Genomic DNA, 16,041 nt, shown 5'->3' on the forward strand with positions numbered 1-16,041 from the left:
GAAGACTCTTGAGAGTCCCTTGGACTGCAAGGAGATCCAACCAGTCCATCCTAAAGGAGATCAGTCCTGGGTGTTCATTGGAAGGACTGATGTTGAAGCTGAAACTCCAATACTTTGGCCACCTGATGCGAAGAGCTGACTCATTGGAAAAGACCCTGATGCTGGGAGGGATTGAGGGCAGGAGGAGAAGGGGAAGACAGAGGATGAGATGGTTGGGTGGCATCACCGACTCAATGGACATGGGTTTGGGTGGAGTTCGGGAGTTGGTGATGGACAGGGAGGCCTGGCGTGCTGCGATTCATGGGGTCGCGAAGAGTCGGACACGACTGAGTGACTGAACTGAACTGAACTGAACAAAAATGGTGGCATCTGAGGTGATAATTTCATCACCATAGAAAACCCATTGTGTATGACTGTGAAGGCAGCATCTGGAATGTCCTAGATACATTGATTTGTTTGTTTACTTGTTGCAAAGAATATCTTAAATGCCTTTTATCTAATATTTTCCTTTAAAAAAAATTGAAGTATGCTGCTGGTGCTGCTGCTGCTAAGTCGCTTCAGTCCTGTCCAACTCTGCGACCCCATAGACGGCAGCCCACCAGGCTCCCCCGTCCCTGGGATTCTCCAGGCAAGAGCACTGGAGTGGGTTGCCATTTCCTTCTCCAATGCATGAAAGTGAAAAGTGAAAGTGAAGTTGCTCAGTCGTGTCCGACTCTTCGGGACCCCATTGACTGCAGCCTCCAGGCTCCTCCGTCCATGGGATTTCCCAGGCAAGAGTAGTAGAGTGGGTTGCCGTTGCCTTCTCCAAATTATCAGTTCAGTTCAGTCGCTCAGTCATGTCCGACTCTTTGCGACCCCGTGAATTGCAGCACGCCAGGCCTCCCTGTCCATCACCAGCTCCCGGAGTTCACTCAGACTCACGTCCATTGAGTCAGTAATGCCATCCAGCCATCTCATCCTCTGTCTTCCCCTTCTCCTCCTGTCCCCAATCCCTCCCAGCATCAGAGGTGGCCAAAGTACTGGAGTTTCAGCTTTAGCATCATTCCTTCCAAAGAACACCAGAATAGTTGATTTAAAATATTGTGTTAGTTACAGGTGTAAGCAAAACACCGGATTCAGTTGGTGTTGTACTTATACATGTATTTTTTATGATTCTTTTCCATTATAGATTATTATAAGATGTGGAATATAGTTCTCTGTGCTATAAGTAGATCCTTGTCATTTATCCATTTTGTATATAGCAGTTTATATCTGCTAATTCCAAACTCCCTTTTTACCCTTCCCCTGCCCTTTCCTCTTCAGTAATCATGTTTGTTTTTATATCTATACCTAATTTTTATCCTTGATAGTATTTTACGGCAACACTTTTGTTTTTCTTTTTCAGAATGGCATGAACAGATACCCTCTCAAATCTATAAATACTCTTATTTACCTTAACTCATGTGTTAAGATCAACAAACACCAAAGCATAGGCCAACTCACATCAAAAGTAATAAAGATTGTATTTTAAACCAGCAAGAATCAACATATGACCACCTTTCTTCCCCTTTATTTTCATGATATCTCTCTTTGAAGTACATCTTGCCTTTGAGGTAAAGTGCAAGCGCACAGTTTTGGAGAAGGAGTAATCAATATAGAAGTTGAGGGGATTAAGTAACTTTCTAAGGTATAGCTATTAGTACCTCATTTTTATCCAAAAGAAACAGAAGAGGAGCACACGAAGGAAGAGGAGGAGGAAAGAAAGGACGCATTGTTTCTTTCAATCCATTTCTGTTTCTAAGATGCTGTACCGTAGAAAACCAGCTTCTTTCCTGCTCTCCTGACAATATAATCAGTATTCAGTTATCCTTCACAAGCTTCTCTTTAAGCAGGTTCCACTGTGTTTTATGATTTAAAATGATTAGTCTGTGAGGGTTTTATTGGTAAGAGTCAGGTGTTGTGGGTTCCAGGAAGTTATGAGCCTGATGCCCCATCTCTTTTTGTAAACTTGGATATTTCAATTCAGTATCAATTGTGAAGTATTTTTAACGGCATTGTGTTAGGAGTTTGGTGGTGGGTAAGATAAATATAGTTCCTGCCAAAAAGGAACTCATGATCTAGTTGGGAAAGCCAGCATATACCAGTGCATTCATGATAGTATATAAAAGTGATCCAGGAGGCTTAAAGGAGGATTAATAAACTGAGAGAATCAGGGAAGGTGTCGAGGGGGGAGGTGACATCTGAGCTGGGGCAAACAGAGGAGACGTAATTCCAGGCAGAAGAGCTACTGTCTGCAGAGTCAGGGAGGTTTCAAGGTTTATGAAACATTTAAGGGCACAGTCTCAGATTTTCCATCTGAAGTTAAGATGCCACAATAATTGATTTCCTGAAATCCTGTCTTATTCTGCTTATGAGTCTGCAAAATCCACAGGTATTGGATAATAGGTTTTTTTCACTCTTGTTCTACTGTTTTGAAACTCTGACATCATTACCAGGTTGGGGAAGTATGGGGTAAATCCAGATTTGAAATTTCCTCCACTGTCTCCTGAGGCATTGCTAAATTATGAGAACAAAAGACAAGATTCATTGACAGGTGTTGATAACATCTCAAGTAGTGTTTTTTTGTTTTTTCTTTTTTATTCCTCATATTCTGAATATTTTACAATTTTAAAGGAGAGCTCTCTGTGGATTATTTGTTTGGCAACTTAGAAGTGTAAAAATCAACATCATTATGAGAGTGGTAGAAATTCATTTTGTTTGCCTTCATGTAAACTTTTTTTCCTTCCGTCATCCATCCTTCCTCCACTGCTTCCTTTCTTCCAACATGTATTTGGAAGGAAGTTAAAGCACCTGCTTCTAAGTGAGAACGTTAGATTCCCTGCCTTCTGAGAAATAGCCTAGCAGGGGAGCTAAGACACGAATAAGACACATATGCATAAAATGCAAGGCAAGAAGCTGCCTTTGTTATAAGAAAACCAGAAAGTACCCATGACCTTCATAAAAAGGCAGAGGGGTAAGTCCTGTTAAGAGTTTTCAAGATAAGTTGCCATTATGAAGGATCTCAAGGGGCTTGAATAAGGAAAGCATTTTCCACCCCATTCAACTTATTACATTATTAACATCCTTTTGTTCTCTGTTGGAAAATCACAGTTGAGGCTCTAAGACGTTGTCAGTTGCTGGTTATCTGAGTGCCTTGGCTCTGCATTGTGGTCAAAACAAACAGGAATTAGCAGAGATATTTGTTCAGATGTTATCAGGCATAAAAGGAAGCTGCGTTTCCCATACCTGCTACTCTGCAGGTGGCTGCATTGAGTCTCTCTGCTTCTGGAAATAACACAGAAGGTTCTACTCCCTGCTGCTGAGTCTTAGTTACAATCATAGTCTGTCGAGACTGTTCCAGCGAGTGCATTTAAGTGCTGCTCAGTATCTATTCTTGAAAAAAAAATTTTTTTTCTCAATGTGGTGCTTACATCTCCTCTCACAACACATACTATTGGGACACTAAATGAAGTGATGTGGAAATCACTATACCTTATTCATGTGTCTTTCCCAAAGGAAGGAAATGTTCACTGTATTGAATAGAATTAACTTCAGATTGCCCTACATTTTGTTTCTTTTTTCCATTCAGATAATGCAAATTATAGATTGAAAATCCTATGCTGATTTAAAATACTGTCTTTATGTTTATTGAGTATGTAGAATATATTAGATACTAGCACATATATCATGCCAAAATGTTATGCTTACTCTTCACTTTTATCGCTCTCTGTAAATGTTACTGAAAAGTCTCAGGTAATTGCATCATTATAAAAATAGCTACCATTTATTCAGCACCTACTATATGACATGAACCATGCTGAGTAACTGCTTTATTTTCTCACTTATTCCTCAAAACAATCATATTAGCAAGTATTTTTATTCCCATTTCCAAGATGGCTATCATGCTAAGGACAATGTCAGTAATTAACCTAAGATTCCATAGTTATTTAGTTAAAGAGTTAAAGTTTAAAGTCAGGCTTCTGATAAGTCAAAAACTCTTCTCTTGAGACATCTGGTTCTTTCAGATGCTGATATTTTTTACATCAGTGTCTCTGTCTCAAGCACAGCTAAAGAGAAAAGTAAATGTGTGCACTGTTTCCCCATCTCTTATTATAGTTACTAGGATATTGCCACCTTACTTTTGTATTACGCTTTTTATCTCCTATAATTCTGAAATAATTTGGGAAGTTAACAAAGAATTTTAGTAAATATAGTGAATTGCTTGAATTGCCATCCTCTGAAATAGGGTCATCATCTCTAGGGCATAATGTGTAATGGGCATCCCAGGTGGTACTGGTGGTGAAAAACCTGCCTGCCAGTGCAGGAGACAAAAGAAACGTGGGTTCAGTCCCTGAGCTGGGAAGATCCCCTGGAGAAGGAAATGGCAACCCACTCCAGTCTTCTTGCCTAGAGAATCACATGGACAGAGGAGCTTGGTGGGCTACAGTCCAGGGGTTGCAAAGAGTTGGATATGACTGAAGCTACTTAGGACGTAGCACAGCAGCCTAGGGTATAAGGAAATCATCTGTTTGAATAGCTACTCAAATTTCTAAATTTGAAGCCTAATATATTTTCAATTGTGTTAGTCCATTTGAGTTACTGTAACAAAAACATTGTCACTTATAACTGGGGAGCTTATAAAGCAATTTATCCCTCACAGTTTTAGAGGCCGAGAAGCCCAAGTTGAAGATGCCAGCACTTTGTGGTTGGTGCCATAGGTGATGTCTTCTGGCTCTAACCTCACATGGCAGAAGGAAAGGGCGAGGAATCTCCCTGAGGTGTCTGTATGATCACCTCCCAAAGGCCCCATCTCCAAATACCATCACATTGGGCATTAGGTTTCAATATATGAATTTTAGGGGTATACAGACTTTCAGACTATAGCCTCTATATACAGTAGCTTCCTGCCTCATCTTTTATATTGTACCTTCATCTATTTTTAGATGAACAAAAAAGAGGATATATTATTTTTTCCTAAGAAGATGCTGTGGGGTTCATTACTAGAGTATACCCCAGCCTCCTGCTGCACTGTGTGGACACTTGGAGGCCATCTCTGCAGTCCTCATCCCAGCTACCTTGTTAAAATCATAGACCATCAGAGCTAAAGCAGGCCATGGGGGATAGTCTGCCCCTTCCTTTTACAGATGACATGTCTGGGGCTCAGAAAGGGGAAGAAAGTTCCCGGGTCTTGGGGTAGATTAATGGTAGAAGTTAATTAATGGTAGAAGCAGAACTAAATTCAGGTCTTTCACTGTTAGTTCTATGCTATTTTCCATATATGACCTTGGGAAAGCTTGCAGATTTTCTATACCTATTTTTCTCCTTATGAAAACAGGCAAATGTGTCTACCTGGGATTTTTCAATAATATTTGTAGAGAACTGTTGAGTTGGTATTAGAGTAACACCTTGAAACTTAGTCTCTTGACGTCTTATGTTATTTATGTCCATTTAAGAAAGTTGTGGTAAACACTTCCATCCTCATATAATTTTAATGTATTGAGTTTTAGTTTAATGTAATTAAATTTTAATGTAATGAATTGAATCTGATTACTACTAACACTGTTGTACCACACTTACCTAATCACTTTTATTAAGAGATGCAGTTTTAGAGAACTTAAATTGTATCAGTCATTTAAAGAAATGTTCAGTAGCTCTCTGATGCTTTCAAGTGGAGACACAAATTCCATAGCAATACATTCTATTCACCACATTTTTTTTTTTTTTGGAAACTGATTTCTACAGTGTGTCTCTATACATCTTATTTTCTGAACCCACTGAACTATCAGCATTCTTCCAATACAGTTCTTTCATTTCTTGTTTTGTTTCACCAGTTTAGTTTTATGAATTGTGCACACAAGATGTAATAATGCACAAGACACACAGGGTTCCTGTCCCGGAGGACTTCACAGCCTGCCAGAACCCAGCTTTCTGTGTTTTTCTTCTCCTCTTGTTTCCATTTTGGGGGCCTTTCAGGCTCTTTTCTGGGAGGCCATGTCCTGCATATTGTAGAGTGGGCAGTTCTCAAGTCACTTCCTGATGAAACCTTGCAAGGTCTCTTCCAACTAAGAGTTTTCTCCAGCGCATCTCAGCACAGAGTCCACCTTTCATTAGAGGCATTTTATTCTCATGGTTCTCACATCAAATATTGGGTTCATGCACTAGATAGTAAATTTTTTGAGGGAATAAACAGTGGTTTATTTTCTTTATATCCCCTACACACTAAGCAATTTGGCATGTAGTAAGTGCCCAGTGACTGAGAGATGGATGAATTGTATGGATAGATAAAAATAGAGTTCAGATAAGTGTAGAAGGAAAGGAAAATAGTTGCTTTGGTAGAGAACTAGGCAGTAACTCTCATTTCATCCCTTAGTAATTAAAGTTTTTACACACACACACACACACACACATGCAGAAACACACACTGGAGGTAAGTTGTTATAGAAACATGGTCACACTCTTTCCCTAGCATGTGATTCAAGTCAGAAGCAAATCTATTTCTTCAACAAATTTTCCCTAAGCTGTGGTTGTTTTAAAAGATGACCTGCAGGCTAATGACTACTCCAGCAATGAGTTGCAACTTTTGGGTTTAATTTAATCTTTGAAGTCAAAGAAGCAGAAGGGGCAATCTAATTAAAGAAATTACTCATGTGACTATCATCTAATACATATATTAAAGGCAGTGCCTGCCGTGAAATTACCTGGCAGAGAAGATCCTAAGGCAAAGTTAGTGTCCCGCCTTTCAGCTCACATGTATTCTCGGCATGCTGCGCCAGATGTTTTGCAAGCTGAACTAACCTGGTGAAGAAAATTCTCATTAGCATGACAAAGAATTCTGTATTTTGATAATACTTGCATGGTTACCAAGAAAATTATGAGTCTTGTCCTATGCGATAAACTAGTAAGAGAATTCTATGGTTCTACAGAATCCTGTTTTATTAGAAAATAGAGGCTGGGTGAAGAAGATGAGGGGAAGTAGGAAGCAAAGCAAGATAGAAAAAGTACTACCATACGTGCTCACCAGGAGGCATTTTGGGGGAAAGCATTAATATTTTAAATTTATTTTATTGAAGTATAATTGACTTATAATATTGTGTTAGTTTTTGTTGTACAGCAAAGTGATTCGGTTATACACATATGTATTCTGTTATGTATTCTTTTCCATTACGGTTTATCATAGCATATCAGATGTAGGTTCCTGTGCTACACAGTAGGACCTTGTTGTTTATCCATTCTCTATATAATAGTTTGCATCTGCTAATCCCAAATTCCCAGTCCATCCATCCCCACCCCCTCCTTCTGAAAGCATTAATATTCATTAATGAAGATTTTATAATTAATTTGGTCTTACCATGACCAGGTAAGTTTAAAATTCAAGGGTGAGGAAAATGTCCAATGAAATAAATATAGAATTTCAAATTTAGAAAATCAAAGCTAATGCCATCATTTGCCAGGAATGTCATCTTAACCCACTCCCTCAGTAGTCTGAGCTTCTGTGTATGCATATATAAATTAGGTATATAATAATACTAATGATAGTTATTAGCTGATGGCCATGAGGATTGAATGGGAATCATGCTCTTCATAATAGTTTTCATTTTTTAAAAATAAAGCCTGTCATGATCTTTAATTAAAAAATTAAATCTTATACCAGAGAAACCACTGGCCTTAGAAGAAGGAAGACTGAACTGTATTTCGTCTTCAGTCACCAATAACTATGTGATTAAAGGTATGTCTTTCCCAGTCTTCAGTTTCATAATCTTTAGAATGAGGGCAGTGGCCTGGAGGATTCTTAGGATTCCTTTCATTCCAATTCTTAGGTTCTGTGGTTCTGTATCTGAATTTCTGTAATAAAAGTCCACCATTTGTATTTTTCCTAATGATCATAAGGAACAAAAAGATTAAGCAGTTTGCCCAGGCTCTTTCATTAAGTTGGGCTTCCCTGGTAGCTCAGATGGTAAAGCATCTGTCTGTAATGCGGGAGACCCGGGTTCGATCCCTGGGTTGGGAAGATCCCCTGGAGAAGGAAATGGCAACCCACTCCAGAATTCATGCCTGGAAAGTCCCATGGACCGAGGAGCCTGGTGGACTACAGTCCATGGGGTCACAAAGAGTCAGACACGACTGGGTGACTTCACTATTCACTTCCAATAAGTTAACAGCAGTCATGCATTAAAATGCACAACTCCAGAACTTCGTGACTTAATGCTGCATTAAGTTGCTCTTCTAGATACATACTTATTACAGTGGCTCCCTAAGAATGAATATTCCAAAAAGAAAATTAAAGGTTGGCATTTTATGGATATTGCCACTACACTTCTTTCTAAATCTTACATACATTTTACTGGCTTTAGGAGAATTGATTAGCAAACCATGCAAACTTTAATTTACACAGATTGTGCTACAGGGGGCTCTCTATCAAAGAAGAAAATTAGTGAGACATATTTAGGCTTGATTCTGCTTCAGAAGCAAAATAGATCTTGCAGTTTTCAAGGAAGTTGTAGTGAGATGCTGTGCTGTGACAGGGCTCCGTTAGGATTATCAATCATGGGGATGTCAGTACTGAGGATTACTTTCTGGTGATTGCAGGACAACAGTGTGACACTGGATGGTTAGTGTTTGTTGGACAAAGACAGCTATACTCCAAATCCTGGTAAGGCATCCTGTGCAAGCTCAGAGCTGCTAGCATCTTCCCCTTGGTGAATTTCTGGTTGAGCAATAAGGAAAGAGAGAGAGAAGACAGTTCAATGGATCAGGGGAAACTGTCAGACCTGGAAAGGGGCATTAGAACCCAAGTGACAAAGTGGAGAGGACATCCTCCCTTTGCAAGTCAACAGTTTTAAGTTCCAGTTTTGTTACTTCTTAGCTATTATCCTGACTAATTGAATTTACACCTCTGTCAATATTTTATTTTGTAAAAGTATAATAATAATCTCCATCATGCTTGTTCTACAGGATTTTCGTGAGGATTAAATGCTTGGAAACACTTACATCATAAGTTGTGATAGACTTTTTTTCCTCAAGCCAGTCTCCCAGTTCATGCATAAGATAAAGAAAATGCATGGGCCTGTTCCCAACCGCTCTTATTTGAGAGCATCCTTTATATCAGGTTTTCCCACTCTGCCCGGCTATATCTTTTCTGTTTTTCATATAGGACAAAAAGGAAGAGCTCCAACAGCTATCACCACCACACCACCATTTCTTCTTCCCCCACGGCCACCAGCACCCACATCTCGGGGAGGTGACTGATCTGTTAGTAAAAGGCTGGGTCCAGACTTCTTGTGTTCAAATCCTGATCATTTCCTTTATAACCTTATTACCTTAGCCAAGTTGCTTTTTTGCTCATCTCTTCCTTGTTGATAATAATGATACCTACTTCATAGGGTTGTTGTGAGAATTAAATCAGTTGTTACATATAAAGTGCTTTGACTAATTCCTGGTAAATAACACTTAAAAATATTTGGTTTAAAAAAAAAGAAAAAAATATTTGATTTAATTATTGATGCCTCTATCCAGAGTTATAGAGAAGTGCTGTGTTGTAAAAGATAACCAGTAAGGTTTAGTTCTGGGGACTGAGGGCACCTAGCTATAAGCCATGAAGTAAAGGATAACTGATTATTCTTTTTACTTTACTTAACTACCCTGAAGTTAAAAGGAAGATAAAAGGGAATAGCTTTGTTTGTTTCACATAATTTGTATGATGTGCGTGAGTGTATGAAGTCATAGGACTTAGAGAGGGAGGAAACCTTGGCATTCATCTAGTTAATCTCATTTTAAATATGAGAAAAGGAGACCTAGACAGAAGGAATAATCTGTTCAAGGTTCCATACTGATTGTGTAGCATTAACGTGAGATTTCAGCTTAAGCTAGGAACAGACTGCTTCTGTTGACTCTTCTCACTTTAGAATTCTTTCTTTTATCTGTATTTTTGCAAAACTGCTTCTTAATAGTCATCTAAGATTGCACACAGGTTTAAAAAAAAAAACAAACCCAAACCAACCACAACCTCTAATGTCCGTCTATGATGGGAACAGCTTTATTTTGTTTTGGGCCATCTTTGAAGTAAGCTGCTTTGTTTCTTATTCCTCCTCCACCAGCACTCACTCAGAGATAAAGGAACCGATTTTGAACCAAAGTTGGGAGCATTTAGCAGCTTCAGAGAGTATCATTGGCATCAGAGTCATTTCTCTCCATGACAGTCTTTGCTATAGCTACTAATGTCCTTTCTTTTTCAAGTAAGTGGCCATATAGAAAATTGGGTTGGCCAAAAAGTTTGTTCCAGTTTTCCTGTTACATCTTACAGGAAAATCCAGATGAACTTTTGGTCAGCACAATATTTGAGTACCTTATAATCTATGCTCTTTTCTTGTTTAGAATATCAAAAACTAAATGTGATTCCTGGTTCCAGGACACTTTCAAAAGGGTCCTTTAGAGAACTTCAAACATATAGGTCATCAGTTATTCTTTTAAAATGTTCTCATTTTATAATGAGTAAGTGGAGACACAAAGGTTAAATAACCATTCTGTAGTCACACAACTTTCTTCTTAAAAATGCCTCCTGCTAGGACACATGCCTACTCTCCAGTTTTTTTTTTTTTTTTGGTTGTTGTTGTTGTTTGTTTATTTTTAGTTTATTTATTTTTTATTGAAGGATAATCGCTTGACATTGTTTTCTGTCAAAGCTCAACATGAATCAGCCGTAGGTATACTTATATCCCCTCCCTTTTGAACCTCCCTCCCATCTCCTTCCCCATCCCACCCCTCTAGGTTGATACAGAGCCTCTGTTTGAGTTTCCTGTGCCATACTGCAAATTCCCATTGGTTATCTATTTTACGCATGGTAATGTAAGTTTCCATGTTACTCTTCCCATACATCTCGCCCTCTCCTCCTCTATCCCCATGTCCATAAGTCTATTCTCTATGTCTGTTTCTCCATTGTTGCCCTGTAAATAAATTCTTCAGTACCATTTTTCTAGATATATGTGTTAGAATACAATATTTATCTTTCTCTTTCTGACTTACTTCACTCTGTGTAAAAGGTTCTAGGTTCATCCACCTCATTAGAACTGACAAATGTGTTCCTTTTTATGGCTGAGTAATATTCCATTGTGTATATATACCATAATTTCTTTATACATTCATTTGTCGATGGACATCTAGGTTGCTTCCATGTTCTAGCTATTGTAAATAGGGCTGCGATGAACATGGAATACATTTGTCTTTTTCACTTTTGGTTTCCTCAGGGTATATGCCTAGGAGTGAGATTGCTGGGTCATATAGTGGTTTTATTCCTAGTTTTTTAAGGAATTGCCATACTGTCTTCCATAGTGGCTGTATCAATTTACATTCCCACCAACAGTGCAAGAGCGTTCCCTCTTCTCCACACCCTCTCCAGCATTTATTGTTTGCAGACTTTTTGATGATGGCCATTCTGACTGGTGTGAGGTGATATCTCATTGTAGTTTTGATTTGTATTTCTCTAATAATGAGCGATGCTGAGCATCTTTTCATGTGTTTGTTAGCCATCTGTATGTCTTCTTTGGAGAAATGTCTGTTTAGGTCTTTTTCCCGCTTTTTGATTGGGTTGTTTGTTTTTCTGGCAGTGAGTTATATGAGCTGCTTTTATATTTTGGAAATTAATCCTTTGTCAGCTATTTCATTTGCTATTATATTTTCCCATTCTGAGGGTTGCCTTTTCACCTTGCTTGTAGTTTCCTTTGCTGTGGAAAAGCCTTTAAGTTTAATCAGGTCCCACTTGTTTACTTTTGTTTTTATTTCCGTTACTCTAAGATGTGGGTCATAGAGGATCTTGCTTTGATTTATGTCATCTAGTGTTCTGCCTATGTTTTCCTCTAAGAGTTTTAGTTTCTGGTCTTATATTTAGGTCTTTATCCATTTTGAGTTTATCTTTGTGTATGGTGTTAGGAAGTGTTCTAATTTCATTCTTTTACATGTAGCTGTCCAGTTTTCCCAGCACCATTTATTGAAGAGGCTGTCTTTGCCCCGTTGTATATTCTTGCCTCCTCTGTCAAAAATAAGGTATCCATAGGTGCATGGGTTTGTTTCTGGGCTTTCTATCTTGTTCCATTGGTCTATATTTCTGTTTTTGTGCCAGTACCATACTGTCTTGATGACTGTGGCTTTATAATATAACCTGAAGTCAGGAAGGTTGATTCCTCCAGCTCCATTCTTTCTCAAGACTGCTTTGGCTGTTCAGGGTCTTTTGTGTTTCCATATGAATTGTGAAATGTTTTGTTCTAGTTCTGTGAAAATGCCATTGATATTTTGATAGGGATTGCAATGAATCTGTAGATTGCATTTGGTAGTATAGTCATTTTCATAATATTGATTCTTCCTACCCAGGAACATGGAATATCTCTATCTGTTTATGTTGTCTTTGATTTCTTTCATTAATGTCTAATCATTTTCTGTGTATAGTTCTTTTGTCTCCTTAGGTAAGTTTATTCCTAGATATTTAATTCTATTTGTTGCAATGGTGAATGGAATTGATTCCTTAGTTTTTATTTCTGATTTTTTATTGTTAGTATAGGGAAATGCAAGTGATTTCTTTGTATTGATTTTTATTCTGAAACTTTGCTAAATTCACTGATTAGCTCTAGCAATTTTCTGATACTATCTTTAAGCTTTTCTATGTACAGTATCATGTCATCTGCAAACAGTGAGAGCTTTACTTCTTCTTTTCTGATCTGGATTCCTTTTCTTTTTTTTTTTTTTTTCTTCTCTGATTGCTGTAGCTAGGACTTGCAGAACTATGTTGAATAATAGTGGTGAAAGTGGATACTCTTGTCTTGTTCCTGATCTTAGGGGGAATGCTTTCAGTTTTTCACCATTGAGAATAATGTTTGCTGCAGGCTTATCATATATGGTCTTCTTTACTATGTTGAGGTAGGTTCCTTCTGTGCCCTTTTTTTATAAGCGTTTTAATTATAAATGGGTGCTGAATTTTGTCAAAGGCTTTTTTGTATCTTTCGAGATTATCATATGATTTTTATCTTTCAATTTGCTAATATGGTGTATCACATTGATTGATTTGCATAAATTGAAGAATCCTTGCATCCCTGAAATAAACCTAACTTGATCATGGTATATGAACTTTTTGATGTGTTGCTAAATTCTGTTTGCTAAAATTTTGTTGAGGATTTTTGCATCTGTGTTCATCAGTGATTTGGCCTGTAGTTTTCTTTTATTGTGTTGTCTTTGTCTGGTTTTGGTATCAGGGTGATGGTGGCCTCACAGAATGAGTTTGGAAGTGATCCTTCCTCTGCAATTTTTTGAAAGAGCATTAGAAGGATAGGCATTAGCTCTTCTCTAGATGTTTGATAGAATTCTCCTGTGAAGCCCTCTGGTCCTGGGCTTTTGTCTTTTGGGAGATTTTTGGTCACAGCTTCAATTTCAGTGCTTGTAATTGGGTTGTTCATAATTTCTATTTCTTTCTGGTTCAGTCTTGGAAGATTGAACTTTTCTAAGAATCTGTCCATTTCTTCCAGGTTATCTATTTTATTGCCATATAGTTGTTCAGAATAGTCTCTTTTTTTTATTTTATTTGAAAACTTTACAATATTGTATTGGTTCTGCCATATATCGAAATGAATCTGCCACAGGCATACATGTGTTCCCCATCCTGAACACTCCTCCCTCCTCCCTCCCCATACTCTTAAATCCTTTGTATTCATGAATTGTCTGTTGTAACCTCTCCTTTTTCATTTCTAATTTTCTTAATTTGATTCTTCTCTCTTTTTTTCTTGATGAGTCTGGCTAAAGGTTTGTAAATTTTGTTTATCTTCTTAAACAACCAGCTTTTAGGTTTTTTAAATCTTTACTGTTGTTTCTTTCATTTCTTTTTCATTTATTTCTGCTCAGATCTTTATGATTTCTTTCCTTCTATTAATTTTTTTTGTTCTTCTTTTTCCAGTTGTTTTAGGTGTACATTTAAGTTGTGTATTCATTGTTTTTCTAGTTTATTGAGGTAGGATTGTATTGCTATAAACTTCCCTCTTAGAACTGCCTTTGCTGCATCCCATAGGTTTTGAGTTGTCGTGTTTTCATTGTCATTTGTTTCTAGAAATTTTTTGATTTCCCTTTTGATTTCTCCAGTAACCTGTTGGTTATTTAGAAACATGTTTAATCTTCATGTGTTTGTGTTTCTTACAGTTTTTTTTTCTTGTAATTGATATCTAGTCTCATAGCATTGTAGTCAGAAAAGATGCCTGATACGATTTCAATTTTCTTAAATTTACTGAGGTTTGATTCGTGACCCAAGATGTGGTCTATCCTGGGGAATGTTCCATGTGCACTTGAGAAGAAGGTGTATTCTTCTGCATTTGGATGGAATGTCCTGAAGATATCAATGAGATCCATCTCATCTAATGTATCATTTAAGACTTGTGTTTCCTTATTAATTTTCTGTTTTGATGATCTGTCCATTGGTGTGAGTGGGTTGTTAAAGTCTCCTACTAATATTGAGTTACTGTCAATTTCTGCTTTTATGTCTGTTAGTGTTTGTCTATGTATCAAGGCACTCCTATGTTGGGTGCATGCTGCTGCCAAGTCGCTTCAGTCGTGTCCGACTCTGTGTGACCCCAGAGACGGCAGCCCACCAGGCTCCCCTGTCCCTGGGATTCTCCAGGCAAGAACACTGGAGTGGGTTGCCATTTCCTTTTCCAATGCATGAAAGTGAAAAGTGCAAGTGAAGTCCCTCAGTCATGTCCAACTCTTAGCGACCCCATGGACTGCAGCCTAGCAGGCTCCTCTGTCCATGGGATTTCCAGGCAAGAGTACTAGAGTGGGTTGCCATTGCATAGATATTTACAATTGTTATGTCTTCATCTTGGATTAATCCCTTGACCATCATTCCTTATCTCTTGTAATTTTCTTCATTTTAAGGTCTATTTTGTCTGATATGAGGATTGCTACTCCAGCTTTATTTTGCTTTCCATTTGTGTGGAATATATTTTTCCATCCTTCACTTTCAGTCTATATGTGTCTTGAGGTCTGAAGTGGATTTCTTGTAGACAGCATATATATGGGTCTTGTTTTTGTATCCATTCAGCCAGTCTGGGTCTTTTGGTTAGAGAATTTAATCTATTTACATTTAAAGTAATTATTGATATATATGTTCCCATTGCCATTTTCTTAATTACTTGGGATTTATTTTGTAGATTTTTTTCTTCTCTTGTATTTCTTGACTATATAAGTCCCTTTAACATTTGTTGTAAAGCTGGTTTGGTCATACTGAATTCTATTAACTTTTGCTTGTCCGAAAAAGCTTTTTATTTCTCCATCAATTTTGAATGAGATCCTTGCTGGGTACAGTAATCTTGGTTGTATATTTTTCTCCTTCAGTCCTTTAAATATATCCTGGTGTTCCCTTCTGGCCTGTAGAGTTTTTGCTGAAAGATCAGCTGTTAAGCATGTGGGGTTTCCCTTGTATGTTACTTGTTGCTTCTCCCTTGCTGCTTTTAATATTCTTTCTTTGTGTTTAGTGTTTGTTAGTTTGATTAGTATGTGTCTTGGCTTGTTTTTTCTTGGGTTTATCCTGTATGGAACTCTTTGTGCCTCTTGGACTTGACTATTTCCTTTTCTATGTTGGGGAAATTTTCAACTATAATCTCTTCAAAAATGCTCTCATACCCTTTCTTTTTCTCTTCTTCTTTTGGGAGCCCTTAATTCAAATGTTGGTGTGTTTGATATTGTCCCAGAGGTCTCTGAGACTATCCTCAGTTCTTTTCATTCTTTTTACTTTATCCTGCTCTTCAGAAGTTATTTCCAACATTTTCTCTTCCAGCTCACTGAGACATTCTTCTGCTTCAGATTTTCTGCTGTTGATTCCTTTTAGAGTGTTTGTGGGGCTTCCCTGTTCACTCAGAAGGTAAAGCATCTGCATGCACTGCGGGAGACCCAGGTTTGATCCCTGGGTTGGAAAGATCCCCTGGTGAAGGAAATGGCAATCCACTCCAGTACTCTTGCCTGGAAAATCCCATGGTTGGAGGAGCCTGGTAGGCTACA

At 38.0% G+C, this 16,041-nt stretch overlaps 1 protein-coding gene across 8 annotated transcripts in view; it reads left to right on the plus strand.

Annotated features, from left to right (window-relative positions):
- FGF12 (fibroblast growth factor 12) overlaps window positions 1–16,041 on the plus strand; it is a 650,917-nt gene that overhangs the window by 334,586 nt on the left and 300,290 nt on the right. Inside the window, exon 1 of one of the 8 annotated variants that reach the window (XM_055568697.1) lies at window positions 7,725–7,744. The exons of the other annotated variants lie outside the window; for them this stretch is intronic. The gene's annotated coding sequence lies outside the window, so the exon portion shown is untranslated. Of the gene's footprint in view, window positions 1–7,724; window positions 7,745–16,041 lie in introns of those variants that run through there. 8 annotated transcript variants of the gene reach the window in all.

This window comes from Bubalus kerabau, chromosome 2, assembly GCF_029407905.1.
Source record: "Bubalus kerabau isolate K-KA32 ecotype Philippines breed swamp buffalo chromosome 2, PCC_UOA_SB_1v2, whole genome shotgun sequence".
Classification (NCBI taxonomy): Eukaryota; Metazoa; Chordata; class Mammalia; order Artiodactyla; family Bovidae; genus Bubalus; species Bubalus kerabau.